This window comes from Belonocnema kinseyi, chromosome 2 (genome assembly GCF_010883055.1).
Source record: "Belonocnema kinseyi isolate 2016_QV_RU_SX_M_011 chromosome 2, B_treatae_v1, whole genome shotgun sequence".
Taxonomy (NCBI): domain Eukaryota; kingdom Metazoa; phylum Arthropoda; class Insecta; order Hymenoptera; family Cynipidae; genus Belonocnema; species Belonocnema kinseyi.
Genome location: NC_046658.1, coordinates 31,840,889 through 31,846,231, shown reverse-complemented (window position 1 = coordinate 31,846,231; position 5,343 = coordinate 31,840,889).

The following is a 5,343-nucleotide window of genomic DNA, read 5'->3' as shown; positions in this document are numbered from 1 at the left end:
TATAAATATGTTGGCAGATTACTGCTGGATGATGAAGAGAGAATCATCTTCAGAAAGAGGTCAAAAGCGTGTCAGAAATCCTTTACGCCGGTCATTTGTCGAAAAACGTGTGCGTAAGCGTAAAACGCTTTAAAAATTTATTTAAAATATTTTTTTGGAAGACAAAAATAAAAATAGATATCGCCAATATCTAGTATCCAACATCTCACTATCGTAGTTGCGAAGTATTAGCGAAAATTCTACAAACTCAATTGATTAACCCATTAAAACTCTAAGGCACTTCTTAAAAGAAGCTAAAAATATTATAATGGAGTTCATGAATATTGCTATACATAGGTTCTAAGTCTTACTTTATGATTAAGGGTCGAAAAAAGTTCTAGTTTTGTGATTCATGTAGTGGAAAACCTCCAGAACAGTCTCCAAAATATCATTGTGTACCTCAAAGCCTACAGAGCTTTGAGAAACTTAATCTTTAACTATACTTATTTAAGCAAAAAATTCAGAATATGAACACGTATATAAATACTGCGATCTAAAGAGATGCTTTTGATAAAGCTTCTTTCAAGCATTCTAAATGCAAAGAATAAATATCTGAGCGCGAATTGCAGAAATCAAAAGACGCGCGCCCCAGGTGCGCTCAAACTTGCGAGCCACGGGCACAGCGCACGATGAGAATGTCCCCGCGACAATAAATAGTTCATTTACGGATTATTTTATTACAAACTAACAATTAATAGATAAATGTTTTTGAAACTTTCCAATAATTTCTGACCCTTTAGTTTAAATTGAGAAATGTAAGGCAAAATATTTATACATTCTGATCAACCACTCGAGTAAAATTCAAAAATAAATTTTTTCAATATTGAAATTATGGGGTTCTCTATTTAAAAAATCGGGACATAATTTACATACATACGAAGATACATAAATTTCTTTAAAATATTATATAAAAAAATAAAATAAAAAATAATTTTATTATATAATTTTATCGTTTCATTATAATTTATTTAATTCATGATTAATTACACAAACATAGAAATTTACGAATTATTGTTTACTTAAATTAATAATCGTGAGGGAGGCGGTATTCCTATAAAATTTAACTCTACATCTAAGAACTCCAAATCGCTAATTCTACATGCGAGAACGCTGTACGATCATATTTGTTTAAAAAATTAATTATTTTGAATTTCAACTAAATATGTTCATCAATTAAAACTTTGAATGTCTTGAAAAGTATACTTTCATTTAGTAGAATTTCTACCACTTTTTTTCAAAACAACAAAATAATATTATTCATAGAAAGTAAATTTTAATTGCGTAATGACTAATTTTTTCCCATAAAAGATGTCAGCTAAAAATATTTATTACGATACAATTACATTTTAATTCAATTTAAATGTAAATCTTATGCATCTACATATTTTCTTAATGCAAAATTTATTCAAATAATTGATTCATTAGTTGAAAATAATAAATAAAAGTTCTCGATATAAAATTTGTATTTCATATTTTTAAGTATTTAGTATTTACCGATTTAGTATCAGCTATTTCGTGGATTTGTTCGACGGGTGAAGATTGCAGGGGCAAAGTAGTTGGTGGGTGCGATTTTCGGGTTCAGAGGCATGGGGGGATCGGGCAATTTTCGCCGGGAGCGACGTCTACAATTAGTTCCTCGAACCATACACGTGCCGCATCTAGGCTTATAATATCTTTGATACAGTAATATCAGTGAAGAGGTGGGAGATTGCCGATCTAATGGAATAAGAGAATGTGAAAAATATGCGCATAAGATTGACTTATAAATTGAATTAAAATGTAATTGTATCGTAATAAATATTTTTAGCTAACGTCTTTGATTGAAAAAATTAGTCATTTTGCAATTAAAATTTACTGTCTATGAATAATATTATTTTTCTGTTTTGAAAAAAGCGGTAGAAATTCTACTAAATGAAACTATACGTTTCAAGACATTAAAAGTTTTAATTGATCAACATATTTAGTTGAAATTTAAAATAATTAATTTTTTAAATAAATATGATCGTACAGCGTCCTCGCATGTATAATTAGCGATTTGGAGTTTTTAGATATAGAGTTAAATGTTATAGGAATTCTGCCTCCCTCACGATTATTAATTTAAGTAAACAATAATTCGTAAATTTCTATGTTTGTGTAATTAATTATGAATTAAAAAAATTATAATGAAACGATAAAATTATATAATAAAATTATTTTTTATTTTATTTTTTATATAATGTTTTATAGAAATTTATGTATATTACTATGTATGTAAATTATGTCCCGATTTTTTAAATTGAGAACCCCATAATTTCAAAATTGAAAAAATGTATTTTTTAATTTTTCTCGAGTGGTTGATCAGAATATATAAATATTTTGCCTTACATTTCTCAATTTAAACTAAAGGGTCAGAAATTATTGGAACGTTTCAAAAACATTTATCTCTTAATTGTTAGTTACTGGGGCGCGCGTCTTTTGATTTCTGCGATTCGCGCTCAGATATTTAATCTTTGCATTTAGAATGCTTGAATGAAACTTTATCAAAAACATCTCTTTAAATTGCAGTATTTATATGAGTGTTCATATTCTGAATTTTTTGCCTGAATAATTATAGTTAAAGATTAAGTTTCTCAAAGTTCTGTAGGCTTTGAGGTACACAATATTATCGTGACACTCGCGCTGAGCACTCGTTTTTTGACAGACAGTTGTAAATGTACATTTTCTGAATCACCTTAAAATAAACTTAAAAAATACAATCCTTTTTTTTTAGACATTTTTCTCTATCTCGCGTTGTTATGCTATTTATAGGATTTTGGTTTTTATATTATTTTTTATACATGTATAAAGCAAAATATTCTACAAGTCTTCTTTTAGATTTTTCACGTATCTTGCGTCTTTTAGCGAGATATTCGAATTTTCGATTATCTGCATATATTACTTACGATAAAACCAAATTAAGAGTCCTATTGAAAAATGATTTAAAGAAACTTTGTAGGATTTTTCAAAACCTATCATTTCTCTTCGAGACTTTTTGTCGTATTTTGCGTCATTTGGTTCAAAATTTGAATGTCGTGATGTCAAATTTCGGGCAATTCTAATACTTTCTGCATCATAAATAATAAGAATGTAATAAATTAGTACAAATTTGTATCACTTTTTGGGCGAATAACTTTTTTCAATCAATTTGTTTTTGTACCTTTTGTTGTTTTTCCACAAATTTTTCATTTTTATTTTTAATACCATTTTTATGATCAAAACAAAAACTACGTGTCATGTCAAAAACTAATTCATAACAAATTTGTAGCTCTTTTTCGGGTAAATAATTTTTCTTAAATCTTTTTTTTTCGTAACTTGTATCATTTTTTCACAAAGTTTTAAAAAATATTTTCAATGTTATTTTTCGCGAATAAATCACAACGTACGCCTCTTATCAAGAAGTGATTATTAACGAATTTGTAGATCTTTTTTGAGTGCTATTAATAGCCATAAATAAAAATTTTAAGTATAAAAAAAATGCTTCCAAAATTTGTATTTTTATCCAAAATGGCTGTTAACGAACTCGACCTTTCTTTTCGAACTTGTCGGACCTTTCTTTTCTTATCCTTTCTCACTCATAAATGATGGGAATAAGAAAAATTAAAAGCCCTTTAATTTTTGTTATTAATTTCAGTTTCTAAATCATTTGAATTCTTCAAAGTAAAACGCTGTTACTTTTCTCTGTAATATTCATATTTTATCCAATATAAATAAAAATGAAAATAAAGTTTCTTAAGTATAGTGTCAATATACTTGTTCTCTGTCATTCTTTTAATTGTTGTAATTTTGTTTTCTGAGCTTTGACGATTTTTCGTTGTGTATTTTTATGCTAAACAAATTTTAAACTATACATTATAAGGATAATTTCATTAAGTACAAAAATCGAAACTTTAAGGAGTCGTTAGTAAACTGCATTATCAATTGAATGGAGAGGGGGGTCATGCTAAAAACTATGGTTAGAACAGGGGTTGGGGGTGAGTGGAAGAAAAGTTACGAACTTAGATAACATTTAGTATGTTTCCTTATTAATTACTTTGAAAGAATTGTTCTTTTTTTCTCTGTTTTTAAGAAACCCTCTTTTCTCGTTTTTTCGCTTAAATCCTTTTTTGGTAGAAAGTCTACTATTATATTTGTGGTTCGGAATTCAACTCTTTTGGTTAAAAATTCTAGTATTCAGTTGCAAATTTTATTATTCTGTAAAAAATGCAACTATTTTGTTAAAAAGTCATCTTGTTTCGTTAGGAATTCAGAAGCTTGGTTAAAAGTTGAACCTCTTTGTAAAAAAATATTCTTTTGGTTTTAGATTCACCTCTTTGGTTGAAAATTTAACTATTCTATTTTTAGAAAATTAATCTTCTGCGGATAAAAAGTTATTTTTAGGCTGAACTCTTTTATTAAAAATGTAACTATTTTGTTGAAAATTCGTTTTTGTTTTAATAAGAATTAATTTTTTTTAACTAACAAGGTAAACATTTCATTTTTGGTTTAAATTGATATTTTTATTAAAAATTAATATTTTCTGGTTTGAAATTGCTCCTCCCGGCTTTAAAATTCAAAAATTATGTTAAAAATTAATATATTTTGTTAAAGCTCGTCTTATTTTCGTAGATCATTAATACCCTTGATCTTTGGGATTGACTCTTTTGTTGAAAATTTGATTTCTAGCTTTAGTTGAAAATTAATCTTTTTTTTTAACATGTAACAATTTTCTTGACATTTTGGGTTTTTTGTTTTGTTCAAAATTATTTTTTTGTCTGAAAATTTGCAATTTTACATTTTTGTTCGAAATGTATACTTTATAAGTTTAAAATTTAATTATTTTTTAGTTTTTTAGAACATTCTTTTGTTTTGTTGGAAATTCGTCTTTTTGATCAAAAATTAATTTTCTTGATTTTTTTTACATCGTCTTTTTATTAAAAATTCAATTGTTAAGTTCTAAATTAGTATGTTTTGATTAATGATTTAACAATATGGTAGAAAATTAAAGTAGGATTCGTTTGTCAATGAACTTTTCCGTGTTTTTTTCATGTTTGTTAAATCTAGTTTTTTAAAAATCATATTTCTGCAAGATTTACCTCCTTGGCTTAACATTGAACTTTTTTTGTTGACAATTTGGTTTTTTATGTTGAAAATTATTTTTTTTTTCAAATTGCAGCTTGTCTAGTCTTGATTAGAAATGGATCCTTCATAAGTTGAAAATTCAAATATTTGGTTGAAAATTCATGGAATTTGTTAAAAATTCGTCTTTTTTGGTAAGAAAATTAATCTTCTTTGTTGCAAATTCATTAT